Source organism: Euprymna scolopes, chromosome 15 (genome assembly GCF_053919585.1).
Source record: "Euprymna scolopes isolate OS-2025 chromosome 15, ASM5391958v1, whole genome shotgun sequence".
NCBI lineage: Eukaryota > Metazoa > Mollusca > Cephalopoda > Sepiida > Sepiolidae > Euprymna > Euprymna scolopes.
The window spans coordinates 6,057,768-6,074,789 of record NC_136496.1 but is presented as its reverse complement, the minus strand read 5'-3'; the positions used below and the strand labels follow the sequence as shown (position 1 = coordinate 6,074,789).

The following is a 17,022-nucleotide window of genomic DNA, read 5'->3' as shown; positions in this document are numbered from 1 at the left end:
GCATGTGTAAATATACAGTTAAAACTTTAACATTATTTTTTTTAGTTTTTGTATGCTTATAGATTTAGGTCAGTGGTAACAAATAAGGCAGGAGAGTTATATGTTTTGGTTTAGATTCTAGATGTTATTTTTTTTTACTTTTGAAATCACTACCACATATTGAGTATATTATCTATATATTAATACGATAGCGTGTGTTATTTTGTGCATCACGAATATATATATTTTTTCTTCCGAATGACTTTCATTTAATTGTTATGACCTTCCATTTCTTGTAACAAATAATTTGATCAAGAATTCTTCATAAGTTTTGTCTTAGTTTTAATTATAGCTGAAGGAACTCAAGTTATATATATATATATATTTTTTTTTTTTTCTTCATAAATTTTGGTTTCGGTTAAAGCTGATACACCCAAGCCATATGAATATATATATATTTTTTTTAATTTTTGAAATCAACTTTTTAATATATAAGAATCAATACAAAATTGACTATAATAATATATACAAAATCTGCATAAATTAAAATATCAACAAATAATTTTATCAAGAATTCTTCATAAGTTTCGGAAGGAAATAGTGGGGGGAGCTCCTGAAGTAGCAATTCAAGTTTTGCTCGATCATCAGAATTTCATCAGACCTTTATAGAAAAGCAACTGCCTCTTAAAAAAAAAAAAAAAATTATGAAGCCATTATCTCGTTTTTTTTTTGTTTTTTTTTTTTTTAATTGCATGCAGTATAAATGGCAGATGAGTTATTTTTTATATTTTAAAAGTCAATCTCACATGCATTTTTATTTGTGTCTGTTTAAACTTTAAAATCATTTAAGAAAAACGTTAGAAGGAAACAAAAGAAAAACTAAGAAACAAGTTTTTTGCAGCTTGTCAGTTTAGGCCCAAATCATGAATAATAGAAGCCTTTCAGAAAATGGAATCTCTTGTTCTTGCATATCAAGTTGTAAGCTTTTAAAACTTGAACCTGATTAACATTTAAGCTGACATATCAAAGTTTGATTCTGATTAGCCAAGTTTCAGTTATTATTGTTGTACCATATTATTGGCACTATACTAATATATTTCACAAAAAAAAATTGATAGTCTCACTAGAATAATACTAGGTAATATTGAAACGTTTTTAATTATGAATGAAAAAAAAAAATCAAAATTAGCAAGGGGAATAACTCCCCTATATATTAATACGATAGCGTGTGTGTCATTTTGTGTGTCACGCTTACATATTTTTTTCTTCCGAGTGACATTCGTTTAATTGTTATGATTTTCCATTTTTTGTAACACATAATTTTATCAAGAATTCTTCATAAGTTTTGGTCTTGGTTTTAATTATAGCTGAAGGAACTCAAGTTTATATATATATATATATATATATATATATATTTTCTTCATAAATTTTGGTTTCGGTTAAAGCTGATACACCCAAGCCATATGAATATATATATTTCTTTTAATTTTTTAAATCAACTTTTTAATATATAAGAATCAATACAAAATTGACTATAATAATAATATATACAAAATCTGCATAAATTAAAATATCACATTAAGGCGTATTTTACGACCGGGCTATGCCAGGTGTCCCTGCTAGCTTAGACAAATACTTTTGCAGTTTTAACAAAACAGCTACAATAATATCAGGTCATCTCCATTTACACTGAACATCCACAGAATGCCAACACCAATATATTACATATGAACGAGTCGGCTGTGTGCTAGTAATAATCAATACTAGTTTGGCGCTATAATAATAAATACGAAATTTGCATGCATTAAAATATTATTTAAGTGTATTTTACGATTGGACAACGCCTCCTATCTATAAGCTTGTCATCTGTTTTTCTAATAAAAATCTTTTTTTCTTATTAGCTTCTTACATCAAGTGGTTTCACGCTTTGTCTGGAGCGATTTCCATTCAAAAAAAAAAAAATGACAAAACTTATTCTTTACAATGATGAATTTCATTATAAAGGATTTATGATCATAAATGAATGAATTACTCAAAGAATTGGATAAGACAAAGATGAGATAAATTAAGATGAAAACTTCTTTATTAATATATCTCCGATGAACCAATACCATGTTCAAATAGTCCAGGTTCATTATTAGAAAAAAAAAAAACAATCCACAAAATCAAGACAATAAATTGATAATATTCATTAATTTTTCCAGTCGCTGTAAAATATTAATGTTCTTATTAACATTAATAATATTAATAATATTCAACAGTTAAGGTATGGAATTCCTTGATTTATTCTAATTTCCCCGTGCAACGCCAGAACACGGGTAGGCTAGTACTTATATAATTTCGATTCAAACAATGTTTAATAAAATGAAAAACAGCTTTAATAAAAATCAATTATTTTAGTTAAACAAAGAGTAAAGTTATTCCGAGTAAACAGGCAAAGATTTCTTTGAATTTCTGTAGCCAAAACGTCTACAATAACCAGCTTCAAACTACAAATGACACGGATGCTAGTTTTCATATTTTTTTAAAAGCATCAATAAAACCATAAGGGTATTTGATGGGTTTAAATTTCGATGCAGCATCCAGCCTGCTCATCTGAAATAGAAAAAGAGAAATTTTATAAAACAAGCCGACAAAATCAGATTATATGCAACTCATTTACAGCAGTCTATATCTACATACATTATATATTTATATATCTTAGTCGTTCTGTCTGTCTGTTTGTTCCACTTTTTCTCGGAAGCTACCGGGCCAATCTGGCTGAAATTTTGTATGCTAAGGTGGAGCAGACTAGATATTGTGATATCCGTTTGATGCACAGTTAAAAATTAATAGGAATTGATATAGTGTTGTGGTTTAAATGTTGAAGGACCGAGAAGGTTCGGAAACAGTGAAATGAAAAATATATTAACAGAAAATACAAAAAACATATTAGTTGAGTGGGACCCTGCTCAACTGGAAGGACAAAGTAAAGTTATGACCCACCCCTTCTCAGGTGCCAACTGATAACAGAAACTGGTTACTGGAAGTAACGATAGGAATAGTCACTTGTCAGTATCTGGAGGGCACCACCCCAACATATAGATTAGTCACCACAATAGCATATTAACTCGAAGCCAATAAAATGTCTAATCTGTCTTATATTTCTTTCTAAAGTTAAACTAGTTAAGTATTATGGTATCTGTTTGGTGCAGTTAAGGATCAATATGTATTAATAGAGATTAGTTACCGCAATAGCAGATCTCAGAAACTATTGAGCTGATCTGACAAAAAGTTTGTCTGGACTTTTGTTATTATATGATGCAATGAACTAAGTTTTGTGGTAGCTGTTTGATACACAGTTAAGGATTAATAGGGATTACTATTTAATGCTAAAAAGAGGTGAAATAATCAATTTGGCATAAAGCACTCATTCAACCGACCATAACTGTTGTTTAGTTAAGAATTACTGGAAATAAAAGTTCAGCCAGGATCAACTTGCTGAAGTTGAGGTCATGATTACTAGACTGTTATGTTATAGAAACGAATTGATAAACTGCACCTAAACGGCATCAATAGTGTAAAAATAAATGAGTTTCGGTGCTATATACCATAATTCTCTTGGCACAGCTGCTATACAAAGTTCATTCCAAAAGTTAGGCCTTCTAGTTTTTAATTAAAATACAACTAAAGCATTGAATCGATCATGCTTTGAATCGATCTGTCTCGTCTACCATTTGAAAAGGGAAATTTTTTCCGAAATTATTATGGATATTGTCGCAGACATAACAAGTAAGATGTTTGTATTTAACACAACTGAATAAATATATGTATATATAGACATATATGTATGTACTTGTTGATTTGTAATTCGTTACTTGTTCTCGTCTTTTTTCACCAACACTGACTATAATTCATTTCTCGCATTGTGATAGCCTTCTAAATCTCTACTACATACCTATCACACACAATGCTTCAAGCAAACTACATAGCAATTCTCTCTCTCTCTCTCTCTCTCTCTCTCTTTATATATATATATATATATATAGATAGATAGATAGATAGATAGATAGATAGATTCCCCTTTGGACCAAAGCACCATAGGTTTGCAACAAATGCCATATACAAATTCAATAATACTACCCTGACGACCACTATTTCTGCCACATTCACTCGTGATAATAAAATGCTACATTACATCCGATGAGTGACACCATTACAATTGCCATGCGAAACTTTATATTTGGGTCTTAGCCAGGGAAAATCGGTGCAAAAGTGTGAAAATTTAAAAAAAGGAATTTGCCAGGTTAAGGTCAAACGACAGCATTACGAATATGTATGCCTAACATAATAGCTATTAATCAATGTTTTAAATATTTAGCCTTGCAACAAACATGTCTTCATAGCTCAGGCATTGATGTCAAAGGAAAAAGTAAATTGTAAGCTAAACGTTTTGGTTCTCGGAGGCACAGGAGTCATTGTTTTTTAAATTTTTAAAGCATAACTATATATTGGATCTAATATAATAATAAATACGAAATTTGCATTTATCAAAGTATCATATTTAAGCGTATTTTACAACCAGGCGATGCCGGGTGGCCTGCTAGTATATATATACATACTAGCTGTACCTGATTACGTGTTGCTGTGGATTAGTGTGATCAAACAAAACTAAAAGAAAATAAAATAGAGAAAGTGCATATTTTTTATATGCTTAGTTTCACAATAATTTTAGATACACAATATTTGGTAATCTCTAACAGTAGTGCTCCCAAAACAAAGATGGCGGAAATGGATACAGTTGATGCAGGTATGAAACAGAAGTCACCAAGCACGAAACGAAACAAAACCATACAGAAACACACCATTTCATAAAACTACTTCAGGTGTTGATATATTTTATATATTGTTGTTGTAAAGAAAGAAAAAGAGTACACAAAACTTCAGCTCACTGCAGCATCATCATCTGTTGGTACTTTCCGTAGACTCGTTGTCTCATCTGTTCTAGTGGCCTGTTTTTATAAACGACAGAGTCCTCTAAATTTGCATATGTGTGTGAGAGCACACGAGATTCTACAAGACTGCATTGTTATATAAGGCCGCAGGCCCCATCTACGTGGCCTGGCTTGTCGCATCGGTGACAGCGTCCTCGTTTCCATGCTCCATAGTCCGGGGTACGCTTCGCACTGCTTCTGCAGTCTCTGACGAAGTGGTTGGGACCGCCACATTTGTAACACTGTAGGCTCTCTGTAGGCGATTCTAGTGCGTCAACCGCTGCCAAGACCTGCTTCACATCGTCCTTTAGGATGTTTCGGGCTCTAGCCAACAACTCCTCCAACCCAAGCTCATTGAGCTTCGACGACACCCGCAACAGCCGACTGGTGTCATCTGGGAGCCCAGATAAAAAGACGCATGCCAATATTCGGTCGCTTGCATCGTCAAAAGGAGCAGCAAGCTTCTTCAGGTCGGCCAGGTAGACGTCCACAGTCTCCCCTGACTCAAGCCGACGTTCAGAGAATTGCCTCCAGGCAACAAAAGTGTCCGCACCGAATGCTCTGTACAATGCTTTTTTTATCTGCTCCATTGTCGCCACATCCCGAGCTGCTAGAACACGGCAATGAGATGACCATAGCTGGATCCTTAATTTTGCACAACCGGCAAACACGCTTAGCCTTCTCCGTCATTCAACCACCGAAGGATCAGCCGGGGACCCGACAAACTCTGGTATCAGCTTCAGGTCGAATCTGTCCATGGTAAAAAATGTATGCCGAGATAGCTTGTTGCTGCAAAGAAAAAAAAAAGAGTACACAAAACCTCAGCTCACTGCAGCAGCGTCATCCGTCGGTACTTTCCATAGACTCGTTTTCACATCTCTCCCATCTGCTCCAGTGGCCTGTTTTTATAAACGACAGAATCCTCCAAATTTGCATACTTGCATATGTGTGCGAGAGCACAAGAGATTCTGCGAGACTGCATTATTATATAAGGCCATAGGCGATATCTTGGACCCTTTTCAGCATCATGACGCTGTGTTGGCAAAGCGCACACTGAGGCCGTTTAAGAGGTAAGCCTGCGTTCCCACAATTTTCGGCACATATTATTTCAAAAGACTTCATGTATAAAAATGTAAAAAGATAAAAATTCTTTTTTTTTTAATGAAATTGTATATTTTGTTTTGTTTACTATTAAAAGATGCAGAAGAGACAGAACTTACCTCTTCATCGGAGAGTTCCCATCCATTTGCAGCACCGATATTTTCTTTCATTTGATGAAGATTTCTTGCCCCAATAATTACTGAAGTCACAACATCTTTCTGCAGTAACCACCTCAGAGAAACCTGGGAAACGGTTTTACCTAATCAATATAAATAAAATAAATAATTAGTAATTCATTAAACAGGCCATTTGATGTTGCCCAGGAGCATATAGCACAAAATATAAGAGTTTTAAAAACTGTGTAAGGTCTTTCATTCGAAACCTCTTTCTCTCTCTTTCATTTTCTCTGCATCTAGCTCCTTCTTCAATATAATATAATAGAAAGGAAAACATAGATTGATTGATAGACCTAGTTACAGGGTTGTTCTTAAAACAAATATTAATAAGAATGACAAAGTAATTTTCTGTGAGGCGACTCTCAAATACACTAATTTGGTCTGGTGACTCAAGTAAATAATATTACAGTATTATATTAATCATAAGCATGGTAACAATGGATTCTATAATTAAAGATTTCAAAATGTATCTTGTGTAGTTTCTGACTTTTAGCCAAACACATACACACTATGACTTTCTTTTATTAGATACACATGCATAAAGAGAGTCGACATAAGAGTTACAATGTTCAATGATTAAACATCCGATTAGTTTATGTGTGTCTAGTCATAAAATGTTTTAGTGAGAGGTGCAGGTCCATCGGCACTCTTGAAAGCTGACGGGTGCATGTCAATCGGCACTCTTGAAAGCTGACGGGTGCATGTCAATCGGCACTCTTGAAAGCTGACGGGTGCATGTCAATCGGTACTCTTGAAAGCTGACAGGTGCATGTCAATCGGCACTCTTGAAAGCTGACGGGTGCATGTCAATCGGCACTCTTGAAAGCTGACGGGTGCATGTCAATCGGCACTCTTGAAAGCTGACGGGTGCATGTCAATCGGCACTCTTGAAAGCTGACGGGTGCATGTCAATCGGTATTTTTGAAAGGTGATGGTGTAACTGATATCAGAACAAGGGTAATCAATAACAGATTGTTATCATGCGACGATTGTAGACAAAACCAGAAACAGAGCAGACTGATCACAGTCGCTGACATGGAGACTGAATTTCTAAAAGATATCAAGTGGTTAAATTGCTTAAATTGGAAAAGAGACCACACATCTCTGGGTGGGGGGATGGTACGAGCTTGATAAGTGATTACTGCAAAAAAAAAAATTTCATTGTGGTTAAATTTTAATAAATTAAACAAAGAAGGATTGTGGTTAACAAATTTAGAAAGCGTATTTGTGATTTCAGGGACTTTCCCAACGGCCCTGTCATGTTAGCAGTGAGAAGTGAAAAATAGATGAAGAAAAGGAAGTGCGGAAAAGTGGATTCTCACATATTAAGGCAAAGCTTAAGTGAGCTTTACGGCTGCTCTGCTCACCCATCGAATCCATGCCTATAAGATTGAGAGCTAAGCCCAGAAATCACCCAGACTTAGTGGCATTCAGACATGAACATTACGATCTTACGTCAGACATCTGTGAATAATCAGAGTTGTATAATAATTAATGTTACTTTATCCAAAACTAGCAGGGGAGGGGCGCCTGGCGTTGCCTGGTCATAAAATAGGTTAAATTTTTTTTTTTTTTTAATGCTGCATGCTAGACGCAAACTCGCATAACGTAAGTTTGTAAGCAAGCGCATTATCAATGGGACGACGACACAGATGTTATGATACAGCAAATTTATCTTTTTAAAACAAAAGAAGGAAACAATCATTCGTGCATACACGATTTACAAACAGCGTCAAAAATCAACATTTTTATCTGACCCCCCTCTCTTCAAACAAAACATTTCTACATTAAATAATTGATGCTTTTTAAAATTTTTCGATATTATGTGTCTCAGAGATTGCCGTTTCTAACAATACCATGTTTGTACCAGTTTGATGCGGATGACAAAAGTTTGTAACGGACATAAAAACACACACATTTACCCCTTATATAATAGATTAGCATGGTAATCCGGCGTTGCCCAGGTAGACATGGAGTTCGGTTTGGACACAGCTGCTATACTAAGGATATTGAGCACTTTCATCGATACCTCCACAAAAGAATGGAACTACCCCCAAAAAAAACCTCCCCACCAGATATTCCGGCAGAAGGCATACAAAGAGAAACATATTTTGTTGCCTATGCTCTGGAACCCCTCCTCCTAAAAAAAAATGAATCAATCAAAACAACTTTTCTTTCAATTAAAATAACAGTGAGTGCCTGTGCAACCAAAAAATAATAATGAGCCATGGCAGCTGAGTTTAAACCGGAAATGCAAAAGCGAAAAAAATTACTGGCTAATGCACTAGCTGTCAGAGTTTCAACAACTTATGATGTCATGATGCTGCACAATAACTTTTTTAAAACGTAGTTTCAGTTTGCTACGCGTGCGTGACTTGCAAAAATCGCAACGCTAAAAACAGACCCCCTCTCCTTTGCAAGAAACGGTCCAGTTGACCACCACAGAATTTTTTTTTTTTTAATTTTCACATATTTATCCGAGGCATTGCTCTTTCAGATGATACCAGTTTCAACTCCATTGGATGCAGACAACTTTCCTTTATATAGAAGACTACCGGGGGTACCTGGCATTGCCCGGATATGTGTAGGTGGTGTAGTAAGGAACCCTGAATCAAAAAAAAAAGTTGTGGGGAGGGGGGATCAAAACAATAGTAGGCATAGGTGTTAAAAAAAAAAGAAAAAAAAAGTGGTAGTAGGCAGGTAGGCTTGAACCCGTAACGTGGAGGAGAAAAAAAAAACTTGACGTGTTAGCCAATCTCTCCATCGCCTAACTGGAAGTTTGAAGCATTGAAATTAAGCGTAGTCAATCCAACTGATACAATGACTTTGGGAAAATGTTGACATAAAAACCAAGCCCTGCTTTGTGAAAAACGGCCCAGTTGAGGGTGAAGGAATTAATGCTTTTGGCTAATTTTTCGATATTTGTCATCCAAAGGGTCGAGCTTGAAAACGATACTAATCTTGTCAGGTTCCGACACATCTGTCGAAAGTTTTTGGCAGATATACACAAACACACATACACACACATATTGCCTTTATTATTATTATAGCGGGGGTACCTGGCGTTGCCTGGGTATGGAGAGGTCTTACTTACCACTATGCTATGAAGTGACAGGAAGTGAAAAGCGTTTAAAGTTAGTGATGTCAAATCAAAAAGTTTGTGGTATTTATTTTCTTTCCCATGAGGTCATTCTCCCCGAAAAAGGTGGAAAGCTTCCAAATGAATAGCAATTGTCTGATATGAAGGGTTTCCCTCACATTGATCAAAACTAATTGCTTTCTGTATGTCCCGATACGAAAGGTCAGGAAGCTGCCTTTACTTTCAATTCAGTTTCACTTTTATATGAAAAACATGAACAAATACGCGAGAGGATGGAATCGTGGGAATTTTGTAAAAGATAGAGACAACCTCCTTTTGTAAATCATAGATATTATAATCTAGGAAGTATACAAATGTGGCACAATGACGTGGAAGCTAGCAGCTTCTACATTAATGAACCTTGTGCCTAACTTGATCTGCAATGTGTAAGCAGGTGTTTGTGATTTTGAAAATGTTCTGCTATGATTCAAGCAAGAATGACAGCTTTTTTATACTATTAAACCAAGGCAAAACGATATAAGACCTTACAATTTGAAATGAGGCATTCAAAAACAGAACAATGTTTAACCTGTATGAATATATCTTCTCTCTTTACATTCCTCTCTCACGTTCTCTATCTCTTTCTTTCTCTCATTCATTCCCTTTCTCTAAAGAGAGAATTGAAATATAATTTAATTGTTGTAAAAACAGTTGAGGATGTGTACGCAATGGGTTGACTAAATATGCTTCCTACTTGTTAACTGTTAAATAAATTATATATATTTTTATAAAAAATTCATTTGTTTGGTATTTTTCTACAAGTATTCGATTTCAGCATACCATTAATGCCGACGATGGAAACATGCCTGTGACGACGCGATGAAGAAGTGAGCCATGTATGCCATTATAGCCGATGACATATTGACCCGTTTTCGTTGATGTTTCCAAAATGTGTATCGTTTAGATATCCTTGGATATTGTTTATTCCCCGGGAAGCTGGTTGCGTTCCCAAGACGTTCCTCAACCAAGTAACCCTCCCGGGGAGGCGATAGTGTCATACAAAAACGCGTGGCCATTTTGTCTTATATATATATATATATATATAAGACCAGTCGTTGACATATTATTCTGTCTTCATGTGACTTGAAATGATGTTTTCTTCCAGACTTTGGTGGCCATTTGCCCTCTAGATCTTTTCACAACATAGGGAGAGTAGTAATTCATTGGACATGGATCTTGCAACACCCGTAGTGTTTGCCAGAGTTACCGCTAGATACCAAGTGACCAACCAGGGCCTAGAATGGCTGAATTTGGTGACGTCATTCACTAAATATTGTTGGAGGCGGAAAGGATATACAGTAAGATCAGTTAGTTACAAAAATCCAATCATGGACGCACGTCCATTTGATCAAACCACCATCTTTGTGTTCGCAACAATAAAACCAAAAGCAACAACAAGCAAGGGAGATCATTCAAAAACCTTATAAAACAATAGCACTCTTCTATCTCAATACAAGGGAGATAATCTAACAAGTTCCACTTACCATGAGCTTTAGCAATATTTTCAATTTCTTCCATTAATTTCCAGAACTTTTCATCTTTCTCATATTCATTCCAATTTTCTCCCAAATCTCTAAACACAAATCTACTATCATTATGAGATTTCAGGCGTGTGTCTTCGGTTAGGGGTACACCAGCTTTGTATTTTCCGGTCAGTATTCCTCTGCAAAACATGTGGAAGAAAAAAAGAGAAAATAGACTTTAAGTTTACAAGAAATAAAAATCAAATTAAAGATTCTTCTAATTATCCCCCTTTATTAGAACTCTTAAATGTACCTCAAACTATCTCTATATAAACTTAGAATTTATTTATGTTTGTACCAGTCAGGGATACATTCTCGATACTGTCAATCTGACACTGGCTTTGTTATTGGTGGATGGAGGTAGGGTCCTCTTCAGTCTCAGGAGGTTAGAGTTTATTTTCTCTTTGAAAAAAGATTTGTTTATCACTAACTACCTGAAGGACCTCTGAGCTGCTCAGGCATTTTTTGCAGGCCAGAGTGTGCTAAACCTTATGCACTATTTTCTTTTTGTAAACTTAACATATGACCTTGTGGATAACCTTCTATATAAATAAATATAAATAAGAAATCTCTATACATAGTTAGGCATGTGTTAATATATTTCTATGCATAGAATTCTCTCCTAAACTAATTAATCGCTCATTATGAATTTTCGTACAAAGTTGCCAGGGGTACAGGTGAGTAATGTGGGTTAAGTTTACTATGAAAACTCATTGAAGAACGTCGCTAAAAATTTAAAAATGATTATTGATGGCATGATGATTCCATTGTCTGTATTATATATATATATATATATATATATATATATATATATATATATACAGGGTGAACAGAAAGTCCTTGGACCATTTTTAGTTTTTAAATTAAATATTGTTAAAATAACTTTTTCTCTTTTCGAATAAAGTAAGTATTTAGTCTAACTATTGATCTAATTATTTTCAACAAAAATATTAAAATAATTTTGTTTAAGCTTTCAGAAAAATGAGCAAACGAGAGGCCATAATTCAGCTTCATTGCGCGAGAAGGACAAACTCAGAGATTATTAAGCTCTTGAAAGTGGCTAAATCCACCGTGTACCATGTTGTGAACAGATTTAAGGAACTTGGTACATCTGAAGACCGTCCTAGGAGTGGAAGACCTCGCACTGCTCGAAAAAAGAAGGTGATTAAAGCTGTCCGAGAGAGGGTAAGGAGGAACCCGAAGAGATCTGCAAGACAAATGGCTAAAGACATGAATGTGAGCGTGACCTTGATGAGAACCATCGTAAAAAACGATCTCCAGTTGTCCCCCTACAAGATGAGAAAGAGACAGTACCTCACACCTGCCCAAAAGCACAAGAGACTTGAAAGAGCAAAGCTTCTTCTTGGAGAACTGAAGGCTGCCACGACAGAGCGAGAGATCGTTTTTTCTGATGAAAAACTCTTCACAATTGAAGCGACTGTTAACAATCAGAACGACAGAGTTTACGCAAAATCTTCAGCAGGCATTGATGACTCCGTGAGAATAGTTTTCCGCCGACAAAAGCCGTCTTCCCTCATGGTGTGGGCTGCAGTCTCCAAATCTTGGAAGTCGCCTCTGATTTTCGTGGAGCAGGGGGTTAAGATCAACACAGATCGCTACATTAACGATATTTTGGTTCCAGCATTTGAAGAGATGAAGAAACACTTCAAAGATCAGCCTTTCACCTTCCAACAAGATGGAGCACAATCCCACACCTCCAGAAAAACTCAGGACTGGTGCCAACGTCATTTTCCAAGATTCTGGAGTAAGGAGATATGACCTCCTGCATCGCCTGATTTGAATCCCATGGATTTTTCGGTGTGGTCTTTGTTGGAGGCAAAGGTCTGTTCTGTTGCTCATCCAAGTGTTGATGCTCTGAAGACATCTCTTCTGAGTGAATGGGCTAAAATACCTCAGGAAACGCTGCGTGCCTCGGTTGGTAACTTCAGACAGAGAATTGGACGTCTAATCGAAAGGAAGGGACATCACATTGAAAATAAATAATTTGAATTTATTCTTGGTTTCCTTACTTATAATTTTCATTCATGTTTAATTTATATTTTTGTAATTTTCTATTAATAAACCACTTTTGAATTGGTCCAAGGACTTTCTGTTCACCCTGTATATATATATATATATATATATATATACACACGTTTTATTTTTTATTACCTTATCTTTCTGTTAAGTTACATTATTGTTTCAGCTACTCGGCCATTTTTTTGGCCGTCTGTAGCTTCCTCAGACTTTTACAGAAATGTTCGCTATTTTGGGATGAAAGAGTTCACTTGCTGTTCAAGGGAAGAGACTTAGAATAGAAAGCTTTTTGGCATTTAGGACCTCAACAGTGAAGGGGTGAGATCTTATTACTAAACGAGTTTGTCAGGGATATGTACAGGGTGCAAGTGCAACGAGTTCATCAGAACACATTCCATTAAAACATTCACAGAGATGCAACATTGTGACGATAAGATAAGAGCTGGAGATTAGTTGATAAAGTGGGACCGATTAGATTGACAACTCTTTTTTGGAACCTATCCAAGAGGGAGAGACTAGTGGTAGATGCACCAACCCAGATGTGGCAACAATACTCCATGCATGAGCAAATGGTGACCTTGTAGAGGTACGGGATACTCTCAGGTGTGAGTAGTCTTCTAGCTCGATAGAGGGAACCCACCATCTTAGCAGCAGTCTTTGCAATGTCCTCTATGTATTTGTTCCAGTTCATATTGCCGACAAAGTAAAATATGGTAAAATAGTTCCAGAAAAGGAGTTTGAAGGTAGAATTCTCAGGTAGGGTGTTATTTTTCATCGATATAGGCGGTTCGAGAGGTGTCTTGTAATTGTTAAAGGAGAGCAGCTTAGTTTTCCTAGCATTAAATCTTACTATCCCTTTGCATTCCCATTCAACTATGGTCTGGAGGTCATTTTCTAATGATTCTGCCATTGTCTTAAATTTATGTACATCTGTTCTTTCCTAATGCATGTTATAGAGCATTGTATCATCAGCAAATATACCCATCTCAGACACAATATTATCAAGGAGGTCGTTTTTGAATATCAGGAATAATAATGGTCCAAGGATCGACCCCTGAGACACTCCCGCATTAATGTTATGCTGCTTGGATGTACGTCTGTCAATGACAACCTGTGTGCTTTTATTGTCTTAGATGGATCTAATTATATTTAATATACATCCAGTTATAATGTACGACTTAATTTTCATTAGCAGCTCTTTGTGCCAGACTTTGTCAAAGGCCTTGGATGTATCAAGGGCTACAGCCGTGGCTCCACCCGCTTTATCCAGTACATGGTAAATGCATTCACAGATAAATGTTAAAGTATATGCAGTAGAACGACATTGCCTGAATCCATACTGTTTGTCAGAGAGAAGATTTGCTTTTGCAAAGTGGTGAACTAGTGCTTGATTAATTAGGGTCTCAAAGATTTTAGTGAAGAGGGGGAAGAGATTAATGGGGCGATAATTGAGAGGGCCTGTTCTTTCATCAGAATTCCTGTATATTGGTACCACAGAGGCCATTTTCCAGCTATTAGGGAAGCAAGATTCAGCAAGGCATTTATTGTAGAGCTTGGAAAGTATGGAGGATAGCTCAGTTAAACATTTCTTAATTAGTATATATATTTGAAACTAAAATACACAGTGACATTACTTACGTCGCTAGGACTATTACTGAATAGATACACAATGCTTTGAGCTTGACCAAATTGACTGCATTTAATTATTAATCCCGACGTGCTATATACTAATAGTTTTTCCTCATTACGGTACAAGCACCCCTGCTGGATTGCTACGTACATCTAATATGTACTTTGCCTCCAAGACGACTGGCTATGTCTGATTTGCATGTTAAATTTAAAAAAAAAAAAATTTCTTCTCTTCTCTAACTAAACTTTACTTGGCACTCAAAACTCTAATAATTAATCCTAACTGTATTCTGTAAGTTTAATCCTCTCCTGAAAACTAACAACCCACTCTACTTCCCAAGCTGCCACTAACATTCATACAATACACCCGACTTGGATGGCGGTCTTTAGCTTTCAGCCCTTAACCTTCACATGCTGACCGATTGGAAGTCATTATCACTAAACATCTGTATATTTCTACCCCTTAGGTATGCATTAGTTTATTCTTAACCAGGTAGATACTCACTAACAATAGTCTGTACTTAGATTTACAACTATCTATATTACATAGCAATAGCTGTCCCTTACTTAGTTTTGCAATGTTAAATACAAAAACTGAATCGATACTCTATAATGCAAAATACAACTTCCTGATTTTTTAAACGAAAGCTGAAGATATCTTCATTAGAAACGGTAACCTACTTAATACCTACAATCTCCATATATTCGCATCTACTGGAAATTATGCCCATATATCTATTTATTGTACTATACATACTGTATACGACATAGCATATAATTTACTCCCAATTATACCTTTACTGTAATGTACTTCATATCAAAAATGATGTTACTTGTATCTATTGAATATACAACTTCACCCTCCTGCCATCTAAAATATCCAGAGCTTGTACAATTTTTCTAGTTAATTCGTAATACCATACCATTCTGCAACGCTATTCCTAAACCAACACAAAAATAAGAAAAGGAAACTATTTTTTTAACCTAAAGGAAAAAACAAATCATGTTAACTCCTTTCAACAGACCTGTTTGCAAATATAGCTGCTTCCACTGCATGAACTCAGCCCCTCCTCCAGTAACAAACAATGAAATAGCAATGCCCTGTAATCACTTTGAGGAGTATAATTTTTCAATGATATATAACCTTTATAAACTAACCCGGTAACATTAACCACCAACGCGGGGGCACAGAAATACCTGGATTAGGACCCAGGCATGGAGAAAACCCTCTCGGTGCTGATGGACCCATAGATTTTCCCAGTTCATCCGTCTAGGAAAAGGAAAACTCTGAACCTAAACCTAAAGGGAGGAAGACCTCTCCAGACTTGGATGATAACCTTCCTAGAGCTGGTGACTCAAACAAATTACTGGTCTGCAAACCTAAACTGCTTAAGGACTAGATAGGCACTGTCTATCGCCCGGCTTCCATATTCCTTTGCCTATTAGCTAGGCGTAGAGGTCGAATCACAGGGAGTAGACAGACCTTCAGTGGTCAGTCTTGTTTCCTGACTAAGGCAATGAACGCCGTTTTCCCCATTCCCGACACATCCCATCCCTTAAACTGGGCACTTGGGAGTGCTTGAATGCCATAATGCCAGTACAAATAGATTGGGTTGACCATCGTCTGATAGGTTGAGGGTACCGGATAGACAGTTCCTGGCTTCTGTTCCCAACTGGTAGTACAGGTGCCCTAACTCTTTGGTAGCACTTAGAGCGGCTGCTCCATCAACAGTTGTATAATATCGGGTTGTTTGTAGTGCCATGTCGCACATGGAAAGGGACCCTGCATTCATCCCCGGTGGGTTATCCCGAGGCCACAATCCTAGTAGATGGAAGGACAACTGATGATCTGCTTGTGTTGCATGTCTGGTATTCTACATAACCACTTGTTCAGCAAACTAAAACTCTTAAAAAAATGATGACAGTACAATAAAAAATTACGCTAAAAACCAGGCCCAAACTCAAACAAAACCAACCTGCCTTCTCCCTTGAGGCTTACATTTACGAACAACTGTGGGCTTAGAACTAATTTAAATGATGTTGAAGCATTTCTCCTAACAAATACCCTTGATATCTTAGCACTAAGTGAGACTAACCTATACTCCTCCATCCCCTCCAACTACTTTAACATGCCTGGATATCTCCCGCTATGCCGTAAGGACAGACAGACATATACACGGACTTGGAGTCTATATTTGGAACACCCTCCCCTTGACTAGAGAAACTAAACTAAAATCGGACGATCAAGCCTTTATGTGCTTTAGACTTAACATGCAACATAACATTAGCTACTTTTACTTTCTCTACTGCTATCCCTTGACCCAGGACTGCACCATAATAAACAAAGTCTCTGGCAGCATAGACACAGCACTCTCCCTCGACACTAGTGCACAAGTGCATGTATTTGGTGACTTTAATGTCCACCACAAAAACTGGCTTGGATTCTCTACTTACACAGACGCAAC

General features: G+C 36.4%; 1 pseudogene across 1 annotated transcript in view; it reads right to left on the bottom strand.

The window, feature by feature from the left end:
• Positions 1-2,040: 2,040 nt before the first annotated feature.
• The window catches only part of LOC145293713 (1-deoxyxylulose-5-phosphate synthase YajO-like), a 59,961-nt pseudogene continuing 44,979 nt past the window's right edge, over positions 2,041-17,022 (bottom strand). The window contains exons 6-8 of the transcript XR_013869753.1: positions 10,853-11,031; positions 6,173-6,312; positions 2,041-2,574 (exon numbers count right to left, since the gene is read on the bottom strand). The product of XR_013869753.1 is annotated as a 1-deoxyxylulose-5-phosphate synthase YajO-like (transcript). The remainder of the gene's footprint in view (positions 2,575-6,172; positions 6,313-10,852; positions 11,032-17,022) is intronic.